Source organism: Macrobrachium nipponense, chromosome 21, assembly GCF_015104395.2.
Source record: "Macrobrachium nipponense isolate FS-2020 chromosome 21, ASM1510439v2, whole genome shotgun sequence".
Taxonomy (NCBI): domain Eukaryota; kingdom Metazoa; phylum Arthropoda; class Malacostraca; order Decapoda; family Palaemonidae; genus Macrobrachium; species Macrobrachium nipponense.
Genome location: NC_087212.1, coordinates 2,547,353 through 2,572,013, shown reverse-complemented (window position 1 = coordinate 2,572,013; position 24,661 = coordinate 2,547,353). Strand labels below are relative to the sequence as shown.

Genomic DNA, 24,661 nt, shown 5'->3' with positions numbered 1-24,661 from the left:
CGTGGAGACGATTGTCTCATGAGATTAACTTGCACGCACACCAAAAGGGGTAGCCTAATGTTCGATGAAGGTTACAAGAGCATGTTTATTGTGCAGCTCAATTCTGGGAAAATCATCGAGGACAAGTCATTAACACTTACAATACTAGGTTAAGTATCGAGTCCTAAATTTTTATGTAAAAGAATTTATACAACCCAGAAAACACACACGAAGGTGGAGAATTCAGGAGTACCTATATATAACTATCTGGTTCATACATTACACATACAGCAGTTGCTATACAAATACACCATCTCAGAACGACACCAAGTTGGCAACTCACTTTAATCTGAAGGATTCAGGCAATCTAAAAATAAATAAATAAATAACTTTTTTTCAAAAGGCGTGGTTAATAAATGTAACTTTGCAACCGCCATTACCAAATACTACTGCAGGAGAACCTTTTGAATACAGTACTCCAACGCAATGGCAAAACATGAAGGCTTCGGAGCCCAAGCGGAACACCAAAAGTGAGTGGAACCCTGGGTGGGCCTTGCTATAGGGGTGGGTTTCGAGGGGTTTCTTCCTCTGACAATCCTGGCACGTCTGTCGGTACCTTGTGACTTTAGGGGGAGAGCGGGAGAGAATTCTACCTGTGCGTAACGCTGACCGGAAATCGAAATGATTAGTCCATAACCTAAGTGATGCATAGCATCCTCCGGAGATTTTTTTTAAAACTCGCTTCAATGTAATAAACCTTGAGATTTATTTGTCGCTGAAGCAGACGATTTTATGAAGAGCATCGTTTTCCTCGGGATATTCAGTATTTTACTAGAATCAAAGGTGATTCAAAAGCCGAATTTCTTACCGTGCAAACACCTTCTGAGGAACTATATCAACACTATTTCTGTTATGAGGGAACACTTGCTGGATGTGTAGAGGAGACCCGATCACTTATAACTTTCGCTTACATCATAAACATCCAGTGCATGACGAGAATTATGATTAATGTATTTATGTATGGATGGATGGATACTACCTATATATATAATTTATACACATATACTCAGAGAGAGAGAGAGAGAGAGAGAGAGAGAGAGAGAGAGAGAGAGAGAGATTACTTATGCGCATGAACCACAATCAGATTACTCTTTACGTCATTCACCGACGCGTCTAAGTTAAGTTTATATGACGAATGTCTGACGTCATACTGGTTACAAAATCTCAACCACACTGGAAAGGGGGCGTGGCGAGCCGGGAAGCCACAGAAAGTGTCTCTCTCTCTCTCTCTCTCTCTCTCTCTCTCTCTCTGAACAGATTGAAGTCACAATTATTTAGCTCAACAGAGGGAAAGAGGGCGGGAGGTGGGGAAGGGGGAGGGGAGGGGGAAAAGAAAGATGAGAGGGAGATCAGACCTTTATATAACGGACTCATTTACATTTCACAGTCACTCGTAGTAGTAGTAGAACCATTTGCAGTCTTTTCTGAGAGAGAGAGAGAGAGAGAGAGAGAGAGAGAGAGAGAGAGAGCCTATGTAGTTGGCTGATTCTAGTATATTTTGAGAGTTAACCGTCAAATAAGAATGATTTCACATAGCATAATAATTTCAAATTATGATTGAAATACAAACCAAGGCAGACAAACTAAAACAGGACGAGATGAGCCTTGAATTCAAACCAAGCATGACCCACGAACAAACAAACTCATGATCATCTTCCCCAAACAACGATTCGCGCCAAATTTAGCAATTATCCTACACCTGTCACGAGTCAGCCATTCCCTTAGCGTCGCTCCTCTTCATTTCAAATTCCTTCCTTCTCTTTTGGCCTCCCTCCCCCCATTTATACCTTTACCTTTCGGCCCAACTCACCCATGACTCCTCCCCCTTCCCCCCTACCTTCCTCCGGCCCCTAAAACCCTTGGCCTGGCCATAGCAGAGCACCATCTGGCAGTAACAGAACATTAACATTATAAGCTCTCTCTGTTGGTGGGCCGGTGTGTTGACAGCTCCGTTGGCCGAACCGACAATTACCGCCCTTAACACACCCCGCCGTAAGGATCATTTCGCCTCACCCGCGATGGACAATCGGGATATACCTATATCTAATAACGGCCTTTATAGGTTAAAATGATTGGGTATATAAAAGGCATCGGGGCATTCGTATTACCATAATATCCCCGGAGCCGCCTGTTATCGCCTTTACGGCGCCGTAATTTAAGGCCAAAATTCCAGTGCCCCCGTCCGCACCAACAGAAGCTCGGCGAGATATGTAATCATGTCCGTCGTGTAAACGCAATTCGGTGATCATGTTATCCCAGGGTAATCACCAATGGGCAATGCGCATACGGCGAGGGATTATCACTCTTGAAGCCTCCTGGCATAAGGGTCCTCAGACCAGCACAGTTCATGGCTTCGTCCTGCAAAAATCTGCGTTTATCTACTATCGTCATTTTCAAGAAAAAAACATTGGCGCAAGACTGAAAATCCTTAAATGCTGTTTTATCAAAAATTAAAAAAAAAACTAAACTGGAAGAAAATCACCTTCAAAAAGTATAAAATATACGATGGGGAAAGTGGTCTAACATTTCAGAGCTGGAGTATTTCAGATAACCAATAAAACTGATCAGTAAAAAAAATATTGGGCCTACCTCTAAATCCTCTGGAAAGCAGCAGAAAAAAAGGGAAAAAAATTAACATCAAAAAGCCTACCCCAGTCCTTACACAAATTTGTATTCCATATCTTCGTTTCTGTATAATTCAAAGACGGCACAAGCCAAGCACAGGGCCCATCCTCTTTGACAGAAGGTATTTTCTTATGGGAATTCAAGAGGACACAGTCGTGACCTTGTGCGCGTGCGAGCGCGATATCATCGGTGACATTAAAAGAACCTTTGATGTTCAGCAATGAAAAATTTATTACCGCTACGCCAGGAATAATGATTATGACTGCTGTTGCCAGTTATTGGGACCTTGTCGTTTCATTAAAATTAAAAAATCATAATTGATATATGGTGGTAGAAAATAAAAAGAAAGATGAATGAACAGTAGCAATAATAGTGGTCACGATGAAGACTTACAAATACCATTCCAGAATGGAGTAGTCTTTAAGGCTGACCTTGAGCACTGGAAACTTTGAAAATACGATTGGCCTAATGTGCTTGCCTCCATATTACTTCTTATCTTGATGCAACCGTTTTCATCATAACAAAAATGAAGGAAGTGCTAAGTATGTTCCCCTACTCACACACGAGCCTGTATATTATTATTCTTAGCAAAAACGTTATTGAAATCACTTAATGAGTGTGAATTTACATTTTTCTTCATGCAATCATATTCCTGTACTATACAATACTATATATCTACCCATATACTACTGACATTGTTATATTACGTCTTTATAGTTGCACACCGTAATTCAAACCCACGCTGTCAACATATCACAGCCAAAAGTTAATCAAAGTAAATAATAAAGTTACAAGAAGGGAAATGACATCTGCCGGCCACTGAAGTTGTGAAAATATACTAAATTCCTTTCCCCTGGTGTCCAAGAACTCATTTCAAACTTTCCTACAAAGTAAGTTATTTGAAAATCAAAAAACTAAATGTGAGAAGAGTAATCAAATGAACATACTTGATTCAATAACACCGATTTATACTAATAAATTACTGAAACTATAATAAATATCACATTAATCATCATAAAAAGCCTCGATTCTAAAAAAAAAAAATGTCAGATTCTGCCGAGATGACGAGACTGATAACAAGGATTATGATACGTATATGGGCGCGGGCAGAAGGGAGACGCCCCCACCGACCTAACCCCGGTAATCCTTTTGCAGGAGACGTCCTCCTGCCTCCCACCCACCCCAGGTAATCCTTGCCTGTAGCGGTTCCTTGTATCGCAATACCCTTCTTGAAGCCTGAAGGTGCCGATACCCCGAAAAAGGGTCAGTTACAGTATCCTTATAGTTATATAGGTAGCGCCTCTCTCTGACCGCAGAGGCGGCTCCTTTGCTAAAAGGATACTGCGTGGCCGTCGGTAATACGTATCCTGTCGCTGCGAACCATTCATTTATTTGCGACCCTTTTTTTTCTAGATCTTAAGATGGATCATATATTTAATATGTCATTAAAATGGTTACTGTCTTGTTCAGGAAACATGTGCTTGTATTTATTCTTTTACGGAGGTAAATGGTACAACTCGAACTCACATTATTGGAAAGTTACAGATTTCACATTCATTAATAATAAGACCAACGCAATTGAATTAGGTAGAGCAGTAAAACTCTCATACACAGATTAAAGCAGAAATTCTATTACTGTGAATGACCTCCAGGAGGCTTCTGGCAATGATATTAATTGACAATTACTTGGTTTTCATCTAAATGTCAGTAGGTCTTTTACAATTACCTCACGAGGAAATATTCAACATGGATGTGTATGGAAGGGGGAATATCTTATGAGGAGAGGATTACTTCGACCCATCCCTCCCTGTAAGTGTTTATCCTATCTCTCTCTCTCTCTCTCTCTCTCTCTCGCTCTCTCTCGCTACGACCCAAAACATCAACTGGCATTTAAGTATGTAATACCTAGCTGAGGTTAACAGAGGTATATATACTGGGTTTTAGAGAGGAGAGAGAGAGAGAGATCCACGATCTATCAGTTCAGTCGTATCAATCCACTTCGGCCCGATGTGGCAATGCTTATGGTAACTCAATCGATCATAGATGTAGTAAGTGGATAGATGTAGTAAGTGGATTTCGTGATTCTGTAATCATGACGAAATTCTTCAGGAGGCACAATAACCCACTGGGAGCATTTCACATTCCTATATCTTGTCGTGGTTAAAAATAATATCCTGTATTAGTAAATGGTTCTCTCTTTTCGCGCACGAACAAATACACATGTCTGGATCTTCAAACTTCTCTGATGTCCACAGGAGCAAAGCTGACACGTACAATGAGAGAGAGAGAGAGAGAGAGAGAGAGAGAGAGAGAGAGAGAAAGAAGAGAAGAGAGAGAAAAGAGAGAGAGAGAAGGGGGGGGGGGGGGGGGGGTTCTTTTTAAGTAATCCCCCTTCCCCTTCGCCACGACCAAAATGCAATTCCCAAGACCTCGACCATCCGAAAACCACAGCAAACCGAGGCATTTCCTAAGCAGCAGAGGAAGAAAGCAGCGTAATGCGCAACGACTCCTTTTAACTGCGTTTGCCATTGCACGCTTGCAAGATCTGCGGACGTGTCGGTGGTCCTTAGAAGTACAAGGAATACTTAATTGGTTTTCTTGGTTTCATTCTGTTAAAATTTAAACCTGGTCATGAACAAACGAAAGCCTCGTATTTTATAGGCCTTGAAGAGATAAGAGGTTGGCTTTGCAATCCAAGGGTCGAATTGCGAAACGAATTCTTTTAAAATAACCAGCACCGGGCTTTTAAACTTCATATTATTTCCTACAGTGACCACCATGAGGAAATGACACGCTATTATTTTATTTCCCTCTACATAAATATATATTTACTTCCAAATCACAACATTCTATAAACAAAGCATAAATTCACGGCAATATTAATAATACTAGTTGGAAAGACAGCCATATTTATTACCACCAATTCCACCTTAACTATTTTTTTTATATTATTATGCAATTCACCGGGAACCAGCCTATGTCATCCAACGGATAGGTACATGTAGTATACTGTTACAAGCATAGTTGACAAATCCACCTTTTCACTCTTTTTACTCGAGTTACGCTTGTATATATGCGCGATACCATATAAAAACAGTGAAGAACTAGAGAACTTTCAAATAGAATGAAATATCTGGATAAAATCTCATGACAAGAAGAGTCACTGATAAGTGTGTCTAAGCATCTTTCATCAAGACAAATCAAATCTGAAATATTTATCAACGAACTCTATTTTAGTTTATTTCAGTTTGAACACAGAAACTAACAAGAAGAAGCGAGTCTCGCTGGCATTACCTTCGCCATTAAAATAAACGTCGTTACTCAAATTAAAACTACAAATTTGCACAGGTATAATGAAATGTTGTTAATCATGGAACAAGTATATATATATATATATATATATATATATATATATATATATATATATATATATATATGGTATATATATATATATATAGAGAGAGAGAGAGTGAGAGAGAGAGAGAGAGAGAGAGAGAGAGAGAGAGAGAGAGAGAGAGAGAGAGGAATATCAATCCGGATTCGATTTTATAGCACCAGACTTCAAAGTTCCTAAACGATTCAAACTTCCAACCGTGACATACCCTCGAAAAATGACCGTTTGGAAAAGTAAATCCACGTAGACCGTGAGTAAATCTTATCCTTACTCATAGCCACCCACCGTGTCAAGCCAGCGAAGAGAAAGAGGGAGAGATATAAAAAGAGAGCAAATAACATCGTCCAGCACGTTTGGGTTAGACAATGTGGAGCAACGATGTACGAAGGCCAAGCCAGAATTGCCAGATGCTCGATAAGTAGCAACGGCAGCAGCAGCATCAACTAGTCATCCTTTGTCAATTTATAATTACCTAAATTGCTTTACGAGTGGATCCTTACTAATTCGTGGCTCACGTCTTGGACTCTCATGGCACCCGGCCCCCCAACCCCCCCTTTTTTGTCTGTGTAACCTGAGAGAGACCAGTGGCTGGTTGGATGACTATATAAGTTCACAAACTTTAAGATATATACAACAGCAGTTAAAAAATTCAGTTTTATATACAATGTATGATTGCAATTATATAATAGCTTGAGTTTTCGCATGTTTTCCAACATTCTTGTTCAGCTGTCAAATGATACGTTTGCATATACATAAGCGGATCTTTAAACCATAATAAAAGAGCATAATATCAACCTAGTGTTCTGTTTGCCGTACGTAAAACAGATTCTAGGAACAAGATGCATGAGGCTAAAAATAGTAACAACAATAATAATAACCGTGAAACTACGCAGCAATTATTACAAATAAACTACAAACACAAGTAGCATTGACTAAATGGAGAGAAAAAAAACGAACAGTCAGCCTAGCAATCTATCTTGCAAAACCATCGGTGTCTCCTAACATTCTCGTAAACTAATGAACATACTAGCTGGACCACTCGCCTGACTCGGTCGTTAAGTAAAGTATAAGGTAAGCAGACGGGTCACAGTCTCCTACTTTTACTTATATTACTCAACCGTTGGCAAATAACCGTCCTTAAGTGAATTATGTCCCATAATTTCTACGAAGCTAGACTTTTTTTTTTCTTCTATTTTTTTAACATGTTGCTCAACATTTCATGGTCAACTCGTTGGGTTATCGGCTTTCGTGTAAAAGCTTAAATGTTTCGAGCTTAGTTGTTCGTCATAAATTATTTTCGAGTGTAGGCTAGGCATAACAGCCTGAATAAAAAACGAAAGTTTCCACGTGCACATAAATTAATATTTGCATTGTCTTAATTGACGACGAGCTCTATTTCATTTTCATAAACATTTTCCCTCATTCGATGGTTCTATGGAACACAATCTAACATCAACTGCCACATTCATCCTAATGTTGCGTCTTTGCCTATATGCAACAGGCCGTGAAGAATGTTCAGTAGAAGCGAACTGCATCAGTCACTACATGTTGACAAATGTCATCGAGATCTGATACATACATACATACATACATGCACTCTGCATGTAAGCACGTGAACTCTTCGTGAAGGAGAAATGCTTGGTAATTAATCAGCCTATACATAATCGTATATAAACACTAAACACACACGTCTATATCCACATAGTACAAAGCCTATTAGTGTGCTCGCAGGCGCGTGTATATTTACATGGTCACAACACATCATAGACAAACATTTTACATTTACACAGGCCGTGTATTTCAATGTGCATAATCATATACGACAATACACAAAACAATACCCTTGGTGGTAATAATTACAACAACATCTGTGCAACACAAACACTCCAAATTGGCCCTTGAATTACTCAAGATTAGTTTGACTCATTATCTTGTAGGGAAAGCTACCTTGCTATTCAATTTTATAGCCAAGGCCAGTTGTGGTATACATATGTAAATTAACTACGAAATTGGGTTATCCGGCAAGGACTAGGCCTATCTCGAAATTATATTTCCACAAAAAATAACTTGACTGACAGAAACGTTGTAATCAAATTAGGCTATTTTAGACCCTATGACTAGACCGTGTAAATTTTCAACTATCTTAGCTCACTTGTTTTGTGCTTCGTAATATAATACCTAGTGTATAATGGAAATAATAATAATAATTATTATTATTATTATCATTATTATTATTATTATATTGAACTGAGCTTCATGAGCTAGGCATATGTATATAAGCAGTATAAGCTCAATAACATAGCCTAAACTATACAGTAGCAAACGTGCAAATCTCTGCCGTAACTCAACCGGCCCCTAACAGAGAGAGAGAGAGAGAGAGAGAGAGAGAGAGAGAGAGAGAGAGAGAGAGAATATTAACATCGGTGTCGGTCCCTTAAACACAAGGCTCACAACAATGTGATGCCAACACCGCATCCCATGACACGACGAACATAATATACCAGGTCATAATTCAAATTTCGCTTTCTTCCCATTCACCTGGACTGGTTTCGCTGGATCAGAGCTTCGCTGTAAAAACTGCATTGGGTAGTTTTTATTTTTTTAGGCCTAGCAATGAATTAACTCGATTTTCCCTCTTCTAAATCTTATTGAATTTTATTTCGTTTTGGTACGTAACGTAATGTCGGCATAGGTTAATTCCCGGTCTTTGGGCACTACTGGCATACGCACTTCATTTCTGAATGGGGGTCATTACAGTCATACCAGTAAATAAACATTTTTGTGGGCTTTCTAATAATAACTGGGGCTCATCCAATCACACCAGTGAATAAACATTAAAGATCAATCTAATAATAAATGAAACTGTGCGAGCACTTGCTACTTACCATTATTACTTTGCCGAGACGAACAGTCATTGTAAATTCACACTGATATTATTTGTATATAATAGACACCACCGAGGAAAAATGATCGATAATATCACTATAGCAATCACTCGTTCTGGCCATCATCGTATTAACGGCATCCCATTCATCATTACTGGATGTTTTCACTGCGATTGGATTATTTTAAAATGCTCCTCCAGCGAGCTGCACTCTTCACGCTCTCTCTCTTCACTGACCCCACGGGGGAAACTCGTATAAGAGACTCGGGAGGAACTCGGCAGCGCGCGAACACTTCCTCTTCTTCCCGGCTTTCGTTAGATACTGACTGACTCGTTCACTCGCTGAATGTCTGACGTAGCGTAGTCTCGCTCAAACACACCGGTCACATTACACGCTCGTACGTACACACGCACACACATACACGTATACGGTGAACTTACGCACGCACACGCTACACGCCCTTGGACGTGGATGGACGTACGAGAAAATTGGTAGTACCCACGGACATTCTTACGAACATAACTCTTACGGACCCAGATATATATATATATATATATATATATATATATATATATATATATATATATTTATTTATTATATATAAAAATTCTGTTTGTTAATTTAGTAATGCAAAAACACAAAAAGGGTTAGATTATACAAAGTTATATTTTGATGTTTTTATGGGGGTAACTACCTTCATTAGATGGAACTCTGTTTCGACAGGCTATATATATATATATATATATATATATATATATATATATATATATATATATATATATATATATATATATATATATATACATATATATACATATATATATATATATATATATATATATATATATATATATATATATATACACGAACGTATATGGAGTACCTTTGGACATTCTTACGAACGAGACACACACACACATACATTCCCCTATCCCCTATACACGCATACCCTAGGGACAGAGAATACACATCTCACGGGGCCACACACATACACACACACACGCACATTATATCCTCCCAGAGACCTACCTGTACCTGGCCCCCACCCCCCCACCCCAGCTGTTCACTTGTGAGCCCTCTCCGCATAAATGATCGCATTAGAATGTGCATACAAATGCATACACGGCCCCACACACACAGACACACACACACACACACTGAGAATTACAGCAGGTGGACTCCTAGGAGAACAAAGGCACGTGAAATTAGCGTCGAAAGAGACCACGGTAGGCGTGCTCTTCGAACCCATGAAATATCTACGAAAATGCGAATATATTAACAGGCAGCGGCAGATGTGAGAGAGAGAGAGAGAGAGAGAGAGAGAGAGAGAGAGAGAGAGAGAGAGAGAGAGAGAGAGATTAGGTTTACGAGATTAATATCGGGAAATTTTATTTCCCAATTAAAAAAATCATACTTAACATGATTATGTAGCGTTTTTCATAGTTTTTTTAATTACTGCCACTTATTCCAGTATATACACAAATTTTGACTGAGAGAGAGAGAGAGAGAGAATCTCCCAGTAACACAAATATTCTCTTTATTTCAAATTAAGGTGATCTCTATCCTCCGTCAACTCAGTCGTAAGAGAGTACGTGACCTTTTAGCTCTGCAGCGGAGATACTGTCGATAAGGAAGTGATAAGTCTCCCATGCAATAAGGAAGAAGACCGTTTCCTTGAAAACAAAAGAAAAAAAAATCACAGCGAACATTATCAAGATACCGGAATAAACAAAAAACATTCTTTCTCACATAACTATGTGGCAATAGATAAAGGAAACTGGTTTGGATAAAGGTGGCTTTAGGCATGGACAGACAGATCTTCGTTCAATGACATGAGTATGATAAGGTGTTAAAGGGAATAAGAGGCCTGGCGTGGACCTCTGGAGATCCAACTATTAACACACAAGGCAGATATTTATCTCAATACAAAAAGTTAATAATCCTGAACAACCAACTTTACTCATTCGAACACCTCTGATGATAGTGACAAATGAACCTGTACATATATTAATGGAAAGAGAGAAAATTTATATTATTTAAAACCTTTCTTGAAAATATAGTTTGAGTTCTGTCCCTTCGTGCCAAGCGTTGCCTTCGGGGCTCATTGTAACCCACTGCCACCCATTGCCCTCCGCGATGTGGATCTGTAGTACATTTCTGCACAACAGAACTTCAAATCTTGTACATAACAATTGAAAAAGACATTTTTATTCCATGACTCCTCTCTCTCTCTCTCTCTCTCTCTCTCTCTCTCTCTCTCTCTCTCTCTCTCTCTCTCTCTCTCTCTCTCTCCCTTCTTTTAAGGCTTTAAGTTTTCCGATCAAAAATGTTTCAGTTTTTTAATTCTCTATAACCTATCAATGTCTCAGCTGCCTGCGTTGTCATATTTGCCAACCAAATTTCCTCAAAAGTTGAGCTAGGTAGAAGCTCTGAATAATATCCAAATCTTTGGAAACTAGTTTATCAGAATGGGGAAAAACTAGGGACGAATTTATCAAGAATGTGTATAAAATTGCATCCTTACGAACATTTGTAAAAAGGCTCCATGCCTCTCCATGCTTATATTATTATTTTAAAAAATACGCATTTATTCACTGGAACAAATCTGAAAGGTCATTAACTCGCTAGGAAACAATCTACAAAAAAAAATCTTCCCCAAAATGTGAGAAAAGAGGAAACACAATGAAGAGAGTAACAAATAATGATGAATCAGCAAACAGACAAAATACACATGTTTACATAGATAAACAGTGCGATAAAAAAACATTGGTATACTCATGCATAACGCTTACACACAAAAGGATTTGCTTATTCGTTCCTTTACTATGTGGGAAAAGGCATGTCATTGATAACAACATGTTTTGAGATTTTTCCATAACTAACACTGTATTTATTAATCCAGATGAACAAACATTAGGACCAAACCTGAGGGTCATTTACTTCTAAGGCAAACTTCAACAGAACAGAATGCTCACATGAGAGAGAGAGAGAGAGAGAGAGAGAGAGAGAGAGAGAGAGAGAGAGAAGAGATGAGAGAGGAGAGAGGAGAGAGAGGAGAATTTTTTAAACTTCCATTTAGCCAGTTTATACTGGCAGAAAGAGAGAGGAGAATTTTAAAGGTTTTTAAACATAAGCCGTTAGTTTTTTACTGGATAAAATATCTGTAGCTGCAGAATCGTCGAGCTTCAAAAGTGTATTTTAAAAAAGCAAAAAATCATGACTTTACAATCCTTTCTAAATTTGAAACAATCGTTACACACAGCAAACCCGATGCTCATCGCTTCCATTAAACTAAAATACAAACTTAAATTTACATCAGGAAACGAACTACAATTAAGAAAACAAGAACCATTCTTATAGAAACTAAATACAAAAAGGAAAAAGGTTGCACGAAAGCACATCAAACAAATATCGTGATTTACGTAAGGTTCGCAACAGAACAAACACCTTGATAATCCGTAAAGCACAAAATCTCTTTTTAATTAGCAATTCATTCGACTCTCTCCAACAGCCCATCAAGAAGCCGAGACAAGAAGCACATTGTTGGATGCTTGTAAGACAACCCACAGAGTGATGCATTAAAGCCCAGATCGTTTACCTTGAGTCTGTTCTATCCTCTATTGTCAGTTTGTTTTTCATTGTTTTCTGTTTTGTCTCGTTTTTGTTTTTACCAGATCGACGAATTACGGGAATGGATAAATACGGGAGATAAGAAAGATGAAAAACAATCAATATTAAGGCCTCCTTTGAGTTTTCTCTAACAGGTACACAAAGAAGAGAGAGAGAGAGAGAGAGAGAGAGAGAGAGAGAGTCTCCAGATTGAATCCTAAATCTTTTAAGATATAAAAACAAGCTGTTTTCTAATGATATTTCTAAGTATAGCGAGGTATACAGTATTTCTTTCTCTCTCTCTCTCTCTTGCGCGCGCGTTACTCTTGGGTGGCCGTAATGGAAAAAAAATTACGCCAAGTCACCCTATCCAAGCTACTTACTGTACACTCGCGCCCGTATCAGCAAACGGAAAGATAAATGCTTGACCGAAATGAAATCAAAATGGTGGGAGGGTGAAGAAGCTCTTGCAGAATTAATTAATTTTTCATTGTATAATGAAAGGGGTTGGGGGTATCAGAGTGTATAACATTCAACAACTTCAACTACCAATTTCTTGGGGTTCTCCCACAAGTCCGCCACACTGGTCCCTTTTTTTTTTTTTTTTTTTTTTTTTTTTTTTTTTTTTGTTTTTTTTTTTTTTTTTTTTTTTTTTTTTGCAAGTTCCTGCTTACAGTTTTCATGAAAGAATTATGTTTACAGGTTACGCCCCCTTTTTTCAAGAATGAAAGGAGCACGGGAACACTAACCCCTTGCATAAGTTATATAAAACCTATCAAGTCAAGGTTAAACGGACAAACGAAATAATGAATTGAAACAGATGCTCAAGGAAAGTGAAAATACAAAAACGAATATCAGATCCATAACCGATGAAAACTCATCTCGCGAATGAATGAGAGAGACAGAGACAGACAGAGAGAGAGGGAGAAAAAAAAAAGAAGAGAAAACAGGTATTGCTTAAGGATGACCTTTCACGGTTTCCTTTTAAAGGAAGATTGCTCATTTGGTACCGTTGAAGGGAGTAGCACGTGCGGAGGAGGAGGAGGAGGAAGGAGAACAAGACGAAGAAGAAGAAGAAAAAAAAAGGAAAAAAGGACAAGGACTGAGGCTGCGATTTGGGGGCATGAGGACAGTGAGATAAAAAGGAGGATGGCAGCAGAGAATCTGATGTTCAGAGTGATAAGGAGAAGGGGGAGTGGGGGGAGAGACTGGAGGGAGAGGCGGACAAAGAAGGAAATAAAAGAAAGGCGATAATAATTACGATAAAGGAAAGAGAGACGGTCGGTGTTGTTGGGGATAATGAAATGCCAAGGACGAATGCCTGGCAAATTTGCGGACGAGGAGAAAGAACTTAGAACAATTAGAGACGATGAAGGAGATGAAAAAAGATGATAATGACCAAAAGAAGAGGAAGAAAAATCAAAAGAGCTAAAGATCAAACACTGGAAAGACCAGACCAGCACTCTACAGCAGAAGGAGCCCCATAGAAAAATAGCAAGAGACCGCGAGGCGAAATGCGGTTGATTCCTGAGGCTACTGCCATCAAGATTCCCGATCTTGACAAGCAGAAATATCGGCCCCTTGGCCCCTTCCAATTCTACCGCTGGTGGGGCGTTGTTTTGCGGTAACGGACACACACGGGCTAAAATAAATCCGAAACGGACAAGAAAACTATAGGAAAGGTATAAAGATAAGATATACCATCTAATTCCACTGGGTCTGGTGACTGCAGAGGAAAAAAAATATGTGGATAAAATACAATATATGTGTCACCGATAAGATATGTTTGGTGTGATTTTAAAACAGTGGAATTAAGTATTATTGTAATTTCTGATATATGGAACTAGATTTTTAAATTAATAATAATGATTATGTCAACATTATGTCAAAACTCTTCAGTGTCAATTTTAGCAAATAATATATAAAGGAATAACAAAGTATATACTAGAGGCTTAGAGTCAATGTGATTAAAATATCAGTGAATTTGTGAAGTTACATACAGCTTAGATTCTGAAGGATACACTCTCAAAAACTCAACAGTTTGAAACGAAAAACTATATTTACCATTCTTTTGTTTTTTTTAAATAGCAGAAATTCTACTTACGTTCATCCAATTTACTTGTCAAAGCTCAATCTTTGAAGTTTATCAGTTTTTTGCTGTTATACTGACCTCATTTAAATGAAACCGGTAATTTTATCACTCAAAATAATAGTACGTTTTCATAAGTTTTATTTAGGTTTTCAAAGTGCGGCTCTGCATAATCCATGTTCAATTTACACAAGAGAACCTTAGGCTCACTTACTGAACTGTGGCACAAAGAATATTCATAAGCTTCCTACTTCTAGCTATAAATGCAATGATGACATGAGATTATCGAATTTGATTTTAAAATTACTGATGGTAACACAACATTGTCACCTTAGTTATTACAAAAATGCCTTAATAAAGTACTGCATCCCAGTTTCTAAGTCTTCAAGTGACACGTTACGTCCAGCCAAAGCTAATATCCATATCGGCAAACTTGCATACTTCAAGACGTGCGTAAAACAACCATCTTGCGTCATGAAATTCCCAAACACAACTATATCACGAAACTAACTGAGAAAGGACTACAATATTTTAGAAAAGTTTCGACGTAGGCAACTTGTACTGTCATAATAAAGTTTTCGTTCGAATGTCACAATAGAACTGGTCAAGAAGATTATTTTACGAAGACTAATGTGTTCTATGGGAATCAATTAAGGTGTTTCGGTTCTATTTACGTGTCAGGTCTGATGATGTTACCGTCTCCTGCAGTCCCACTCAGGTAACAAGGTTGCAGATTGCAATCAGACAATAACGCAATTGAGACGCCAGGTAAGGGTTGCCCAGGGAGAATAGGAGAGTTGCCCTTTTTTAAGTAGCAGCCGGTTTTCGAAAGCTCCAAATGTACAAGTTTTGGTAATTTTTAACATTATTATTATTCAGAAGATGAACCCTATTCATATGGAACAAGATCACGGGGAACTATTAAAAAAAATAAATTAACAGTAAATGAATCGATTACAATGTTTGTGAATTATCAGAATACAAGAATTGTATTTTAATCATTTACGACTGTGGCTCTTATTTCTCTGCTAAAATGTCATCGTACTGTGAAGTATTTCGTCAACATCACACGACAACAACAACAACAATAATAATAATAATAATAATAATAATAATAATAATAATAATAATAATAATAATAATAATAATAATAATAATAATAATAATAATACTGTTAAAAAGGATGGCAGAATTAAGCGAGTTGATTTTATATATTGTTTTTTCTATTTTCCTTACAAATTGTAAGGAAAATAGAAAAAAAAACATTATATAAAATCAACTCGCTTAATTCTGCCATCCTTTTTAACAGCATTTGCCTAAAAGAGGGTCTTCTACAAAAATAATAATAATAATAATAATAATTAATATAATTCTTCTGTGTCTATAAAATTTATATCTTCCAATGATTCACCATTGTGACAGCTGTTCACAAGTAGATATTTCCCAAAATATCATCCAGTTCTCAACATGAATACCACAATGACAATAGCAACCAGGTACTTTCACCTTCATGATAATCTACGTACGTCTGTAGACAAATGACACAATATATCTAAATCTGTAGAGAGCTACGCCAGTCTGATGTCAATTACTCAAGAGTCAGTATTAAATCCAAGGAGACAACTGCACAAAAACATGAAGTGAAAAGGGAGTCCTTAGTTCAAAGACCACAGCCTGTGTTACATTAGGTCAACATGGGAAATTTAAATAAAAGATACCCCATTCAATATAAAAATGATACAAACGAAAACTGCAGTTGTTAGTCCAGTGACAAATCTTGCTTCAAATCAATTAAACGAGAACTTACTCGGAACTAACCTATAATCTATGTAACCAAACCAAAATTTACTGAGAAAAATGTAAATTTCGTCCCAAATATTAATTTTTAATAAGAGAAACTCAAAGGTTGTCCTTGAATTTACTGACAACACAATCAGTTTTAATATTAGTACACGTTAATCTTAATATGAGAAACTCAAAAGGTTGTCTTTATATACTGACAGCACAATCACTGCAGATCTGATTCTTAAAGTAAGGAACCAATGCCGACATTATAAGTCAGCGTAGGGAAACAAAGGCCCTTTAATTTTTTTTTCAAAAGTAATCCAATCAGAGTCCAAAGCCAATCTCCAAGTTAAGTAGCCTCAAGGCCAACCTTTAATCTTGGTGGGGCAAAACCAATATCTAAGGAGTCCAGCCTCCATTTCTCAACGCGTCAACCGCCACTTTCTACTCTCTCTCTTTCTCTCCCAACATTTCATGACGGCCGGACATGGAAACGAATTCACGAATACGCTGTCGTGGCGGAGACACCCACTCGGCATAGTGGACGACCGCGGACGAATGATGAAAGGGTGTCAAGAAGTAGGAACATCCCGCCCGGCCTTTGATTTCGTTCCGCGAACACAGAAATGGCTGTCTAAAGATGCAGTCCCCAGAGAGTATACTTCCTTTTTCACTGTTTCCCTCCCGGGTCACAGGCACCCATAGGAGGTTTCGAATTGGACGCCGGGGAGGGGGGGAGGGGGGAAAAGACGGAAAGACCCACCCCCGCACGGCGTTGGTGACAAATGTTACGTTTGCAATCTTGAAATCTGATGTGCCCGTAACGTGGGCGTGCGTCCGAATACGTGTGGGGTCAAGTTGGTATCGCTCCGAAATTCTCTCTGGCGTTTCTGCAACTTGCAACAGACCTTAGGGAATGAAGTGCGGACGCAAATGCGACCTAGAGGAAAAATGAGTTTGGAAATAATGCAAGCGTTAACGTCTCAGCCTTGGGAAAATAAAAGCGTTATTGAAGCTTGCAACAGACCGCAGAAGTCCTTGTGAGCGGCAATGCGTCACAATGGGGATCACGAAGCTTTTAAATGGAAGTCAGTCACTTTAAGGAATCATCTAGGAATTCATTTGCAGGTGATAGAAATACAATAAATGACAGAGACAATTTAAGGTTTAAATTAAAAAATTGCGGCTTTTAAGTAATCACCAAAGATGAAAACAATGAATATAAGTATCTTAAAGAAACTCCCTATTCTAATTACTAGATTCATAACACAGTGGAAAAAAAACGAAAATCATCCCGCTCTCTCTCTCTCTCTCTCTCTCTCTCTCTCTCTCTCTCTCTCTCTCTCTCAAATTCAATCTCAATGTAAAACCCGGATGATCTCTCGGATCGCAGTACAAATTACAAATAAGTCAGAACATTAAATTTTCAATACTGTTTTAAGCAGCTTCTTTGGTGATGAAAAAAGTTATTTTTTTTTTTTTTTTTGGGGGGGGAAACATTATCAGTACCCACGATCACATATATGTAACCAGAAAATGCCTTAATATCATTATAACAAAGAAATTCGTCTAAATATCGTTCTGAACATCATTGTGTTATATACATATATAAAAAACTGAGCAAGCACGGGCTCTTGCTCAAGTTAACATCACCCGCACCTAAATGCGACCAACCTTCATCTTTTCTCGCCCACCCTTCGCGCCCACAGCTTACATGCCTATGTCCCGAAAGGCCTCCCGCCCCAGGCGTCCCATTCAGAGGAGTCTATGGGGTCTTCCCACACCCACCCCCACCCCTTCCCCATCAACCGCAAGCCACGACACAGGCTCAACTGAAAAAGCGATTGCCGCCAATAAACACAGAAATCGTGTTAGGTCCCACCCGCCTCCCCTCCCTCCGACTGAAAGGAGTTTCTCAAATTATGATGTTGCCCAGGATGGAGTCTTAATAGAAATATCGGTGGGGAAGACTTGGGTGGGGATTGGAGGGGGGGTGGGGGGGGGGGGGGGGTTGTCACCAGAAGTACCACCACGAGGCATGCTGGTGTATAGGGCCACGGTGGCCCCCCTGGTGGTAGTAGAAGTAGTAGTAGCAGCAGAAGCAGAATTCGTGTATCTTGTATTCGAAGTCCGAGAGAAAGTTAATGGCTCCATGATTTTACATCAAGCGATCGAAATGATGATAAGCTTCGCGCTGTGTTACGCAAGGCTAATTTCAACTTGACAAGGCGTCGTATGTGATCGCGATATCAATCCCGGACCTACGGAGTTGAACGGAGTGCCAGGAGAGTCGACAGCGATTTCTCTGAGGTCACAAAGACACACACACACACAGACACACAATAACACTAACTCAACACAAATGCCAATACTTAGGACATGATCTTAAAGCACAATTATCTGTTTCACTTTTTTTTATCTAAACCGCAAAGCCCCAGGATATCGACAATAGCGACGAAAACCGTTGCAAGTGGATAAATAAGACGGACGTAATCGACAATATAATCGACAATAACAGAACACGAGAGCCAGTTATACTTGCCGACGGGAAGCCTGGTCTTTGGCCACGTAACGTCCATCAATTTACCTGCAATGAAAGAAAAAGGAAATTACAACACTTGGCGGACACCATTACACGATCGCCGCCAGGAGCGAGAAATATTCGTTAAGGCAATCAGGAGTTGCACTTACAAAATGTCGTGGTCGTTCAAATTACGGTTTCATCTGATGTAACAACATGCACCAGAAGCTGTCATGCAGTTTCCAGTGGCTTTTCATAAAAGACTTCTGGTTTCTCGAGTCGAAACTGCTTTTTCATTTGTGAGTTCACAAGAAAATACCAAGGCTTGATGCAAGTAACTAAGCATGAATTTTAGGAATGAGGTAGCTCACTATTTACCACATGTCTCCCTTTCATGTATGTTCAAGAGCTTGTGTGCTATGGTGGGTACCAGCCACTTACAGACGTTTTTATCTTCTTACTTATTCACTTGTTCTATTTTTTCCCTAATAACTGAAACCTTCTTTCTGTGCTTTCCATTTACCTTTTGCTACGTCTTTCAAATGAACACCATATTTCTTGGAAGCTTGAATCTCAAAGTCAGTGACCCTGTGGACTTGTTCTATATGAATAGGGTTCATCTGAATAATAATAATACCTTCAATGACAGACAGCCAGTTGGTGTAAAGAACATATTAATATTTGGCACTGACAGCTTGTCAACCTTCCAAGTTTTGAACAAAGCCAACCACGCTTTTACTCATATGGGGACTAGACATTAATAGGACCAAGAGAAATCGATGATATTCACATTTAGTGAAATTAACCAAAGCCAAGATATACGTAGAGTTGTCACGGATGCATTTAATGATGCATTAAAAGTGAAAAGTCTAAAAATTCTGGAAAACAAAAATAATAAAGCAAACTGATATACCTGAATACAGATAAAAATATATATCGAGATATTTCAGTAAGATTAAACAAATACTAACATAGAAGTAATGAAAAATCACAACAGTTTAGGAGAGAGAGAGAGAGAGAGAGAGAGAGAGAGAGAGAGAGAGAGAGAGAGAGAGAGAGAGAGAGAGAGAGAGAGAGAGAGCACATTTCATACGAACGGAAAAAAATCAAATCACCAAACCGTAAAAAAAAAATTCGTTGGGTCAGAAAGATGGATTCCCATAAATTTCCCAGCCAGTATCTGTCTCATCAACATCTCGAAGAGAGAGAGAGAGAGAGAGAGAGAGAGAGAGAGAGAGAGAGAGAGAGAGAGAGAGAGGGATAATCATCAACGCCATCATTACCATCAACGTCTCTTCACGCGTTCTCCTAAAGACCGGCTTTTCCTTATCTCAAAAGCTCATCTAGCCAATCGTAGAACTGACAATGCCCATCAAACACACATACATATATACACTTATCTCTCTCTCTCTCTCTCCTCTCTCTCTCTCTCTCTCTCTCTCTCTCTCTCTTGAGAGGAAGGAGCCACATAGAACATTTCTATTACAAAACACACACACTTGCATATATATTTCATATAAATAATGTGTGTATTTTTGCATGTATTTATGTATATGTGTTTGAACTGCCTACGATGTATATGCAGCTTAAGACGATCTCAAAGGTGACTAAGATGTTACGAATAGCTTAACATAAATGTGAAGATGGATCCAAGTGTTTTAAGATATTCAGTCATATGGAGATTCTGAACAAGAGGAAGAATTACAAATGGCCTCCGATTATAAAAGTGAAGTTAGTTTGTACACAGAGGGTCCATCCTTGTATCGACTGTCTTTTTGTTATCAAAAATGAAATAAAATTTATACATTACAGAAAAGATATTGGCTAGGAAAATGTGGCAACGGAAATATCAGAGATACATCCTAACCTAACCTGACATAAACTACCTAACCTGACACAGGTGCCATGTCCAGCCAGGACGGGGTGCATTCTGAAAGTCGACAATTGGAGAATAACACATAAAACGCCTGTAGGAACTGTGGGAGTCCAGTCACCTCCTGCAGTAAACGTTTTGGTAAAAAACGGGTAGACATTTCGGAAAGTTTCTGTCTTATCAGAGGAGTGATGTTCAGTCACCGCCATAAAGAAAAGGCAGACGCATCTAGAACATCTTTACATATTAAAGCAAGATGACCAGCCATCCCAGCAGCCATTGTTCCCCAAAAGCTCGTTGATATACGCCATAGAAATCTAGGCTAAGGGTTCGAAGGAAGAAAAGTCCGGTAAAAATAATAATAAAAAAAGGAACTAAAAACCTAAATACCTTTGTTCTATTCTTCATTAAAATAATGCACTGGGCGAATACCCCACTATAACTATCGATCAAAAGTTCTACACGCTTCATCGATGGGTGGTGATCTATGCCCATGTAGGGGATGGGTATGGCTGCCCCCATACTTATAAAACCCACCTTTCATTCACCCCCTCCCCCTACCCCTCCCAAACCCCACTCAACGGACTTTTGTCTTGCATATACTAGGTAAGTCTTAACAACTGTACCTTTGTCTGCATCACGCCTCTCCCTCCTCCTCCTCCTCCTCCTCCTCCTCCTCCTCCTCCTCTCCTCCTCCTCCTCCTCCTCCTCCTCCTCCTCCTCCACTAGTATTCCCTCCTACCATTACCTCCCATCCCATATCCATCCTTTTCACTAGTATTCCCAACGGAAAAAAAGATTCAAAATTCAATTCTGTAACGTCTCTCTCTCTCTCTCTCTCTCTCTCTCTCTCTCTCTCTCTCTCTCTCTCTCTCTCGTGTGTCACGACCAATAGATCCGCACACTTACCCTGGCATTGTTATTCTTGCATGTCTCGTATAAAATCTCATTTTGGCTTTTCGTGCGGCCGAATAAAGGGCACCTATTTCCTCTGGGGATGCGAGGAGGGAAAACATTTGTTTACTTGTGGTTCTGGTCATGTTGCGATGATTGCATATCAACCTCTGGCATCACTCGAAATCGCGTTCTCATTGTGACAAATGAACGTACATACAATCCCGCGCCGTGATACCATCAACAGCACTATAGATAAGGTTTGATTTGATAACACGGGTTGAGATGCAGCGAAAGATATAATTTGCTGTAAAAAAAATTTTTTTTAGTTTCTTTTACTTTGCTCTAAAACTCTGGAATTCTCTTGCAGCATATGCTTTCCATGACACATACAATCTCAATCTTTAAAGAGAGGACTACAATCAACCAAGATTTTATCTTCTGCTAATTTACCTTGTGTTCAGAATAAGAAAGACAATTATAACAAGACGAAACTCAGTGAAAGGCAAGCAACATTTCACCCTTATTCGTGTTCCCGAAGAAGTACATTTTCTAAGAAAGAATATTATAAGTCAGATTACTTCAGCAATGATACAAACACTCCTCCCATCAGAGAGACAAAAAAACATATAAAATTAAATTCCCGAGCGTACAAGCAAATTATGAATCATACAGCAACAATTTTCGAAGTAAGATTATAAATTTACATTGGTTTTAAATCTTAAAGTTACAAGAAAACAACATAAAAAGAAAAAATCATAGACTTTAAAAAAAACACACGATCTTTCCTCCAATGCCTTCTCCGAGCCAAGAGAGTGGCAAACACGCAGGGGCCGAGTCAGGCCATAAACACCGAATGAATATGACCAATAAACGCTGACCGGACAACGTAGCAACATCGGATACAATCAGCAACGCAAACAAGGAAGTAACATGCAAAGACAGAAAGGGAGATCATGCCCCCATTTAGGCCCCGTTTATAAGGGTGTATGCTCTTGCTTCAAAGACCGACAGGACCCGTAAGCCTGAACTGGGCTACTGACAACTAATTGCTATCATCAGCAGGCACGGCCACCTTATCTTCGCATGGTGTGTTACCTGATAGTAGAGTAAAGAAAGTAGGTGGGGACTAAAATATGTCCCAACGGGACCTTCTTTCGCTTTGGGGGGGGGGGGGAGAGGAGAGGAGGAGGAGGAGGAGGAGGAGGAGGAGTTCTTGTATGCTGCGTGTTGCCTTTCGCTTCCCTATCTTAACAAATAAACAAATTGGATGAGGAGCTCCTTCCAGCTGGGGCACATACACGACTCTCTCTCTCTCTCTCTCTCTCTCTCTCTCTCTCTCTCTGTCTCTCTCTCTCTCTCTCTCTCTGAACCTTTACTAGCCTCAGCTCATTCTTCTTCTCTACAACATGTCTTCAAATGTGAACACCAAATTGCTTCCTAACTTTTAGAGACGACTTTCTACCAGTTTTTATAAAGAATCGATCCCTTGAAAAAGAAACCCAGAAAATTACTGTACATAACGTTTTTGTTTGGTTTAATGTATCCCTTGTCAACTCTCTCATTCTTTACTATGGATTGACTTTAAACTTTGCTGCTAAATTCGTCATGTTAACATGAATAGTACTCTTTACATTAATATTATGTTCATTATGATAAGTATTATATCTAGTTCCTCAATTCCTTAGCGTTGCAACCACCAGCAAATCAACTTGAGGATTCTTGGTGTAACCCTTCCATCGCGCCCACAATTTGGGCCCCTGCGCCCCCACATTACCCATCTTAGCCCATGAAACATGACAGAGGACGGGTCTTCCTTTGTCGTACCTACTCTGCATTTCAAGTTTTTTACTCTCCCTCTAGAGAGAGAGAGAGAGAGAGAGAGAGAGAGAGAGAGAGAGCAACCCTTGTGCAACAGATCAGCAGACCCCAACTTCAGTGCCCCTTTTCTTCCTTAAAATAATATATTCATAATTCCATGGTCTCTTTTGTTTAGCATAATAGCCTCATCAACGCCAAACCAAAAAATTTCCGTGTAGCGACTCTAAAAAGCCGTTGGTAACCGTCCGACGAATTCAAAAAGACGGCTTTGATGTATAGGAGCCTTTGAATATGGACCTATTATACTCCATGAAAACTGGAAATAAGATTATCTCATTGGTACACACGTTTCAATATGACGGCACTACATTTTGTGTTACCGATAAAATCGAATGGAGATTTGCAATAAATCGATCTGTCAGTTGGAAAAACGAAACTTAAAACAATAAAAAAAAAAATTACGTTCCTTATCCAGTAACAGCAACTTCAACTTTTTCGTTTTCAAATAGGAAACCTTGATTTACAACACATTGGTAATTTTAAAGAGTTTTTAACAGTCCATTATGTCACAAAACGAAGTTATTCAAGAAAAATCATATCCTCAATAAGTATGAAGTCACAAGGAAGAATGGAATGGTAGATAAACAGAGATAAGACGAGGAAGAAGATTACCGTGTAAGTTAAAATAACCTATACATACCACAGCAGACGTTCTGGAAGGACCCTGAGAGCAAGTGGGACGGGAAAGGATGCGAGTCCTATTTCAGAATCGGCTCTTAAGCCGCGGAAGTTTCATGCACGGTGGTTTCCATCCTTGATTCAACAATTACGAGGAAGAACAGAAAGATACTGTTGCCTCGGCTTCCATATATACACGCCTTCTGTTAAAAAAATTCCTATTATATTTGAAAATGAATTTTAGTGTTTCTGATAAACAGAGAGGGTTCAAAAGTATTAATTATCCAACTAGTATGATCTCGATTTAATTTCATAACATAATAATGTCGCTTAATATATTCCCAAGTAAAAGAGGAAGGCTGAGCGAAGCGTCAACACACCTGCTTAAAAAAAAATGATGCAGCACTAGATTGCAACGAGGAATGTGAGGTAATAGAGTTATATTCAG

At 38.9% G+C, this 24,661-nt stretch overlaps 1 protein-coding gene across 3 annotated transcripts in view; it reads right to left on the bottom strand.

Annotated features, from left to right (window-relative positions):
* LOC135197692 (ras association domain-containing protein 10-like) overlaps positions 1–24,661 on the bottom strand; it is a 708,795-nt gene that overhangs the window by 41,223 nt on the left and 642,911 nt on the right. The window contains exon 1 of one of the 3 annotated variants that reach the window (XM_064224712.1): positions 8,944–9,251. The exons of the other annotated variants lie outside the window; for them this stretch is intronic. The gene's annotated coding sequence lies outside the window, so the exon portion shown is untranslated. Of the gene's footprint in view, positions 1–8,943; positions 9,252–24,661 lie in introns of those variants that run through there. 3 annotated transcript variants of the gene reach the window in all.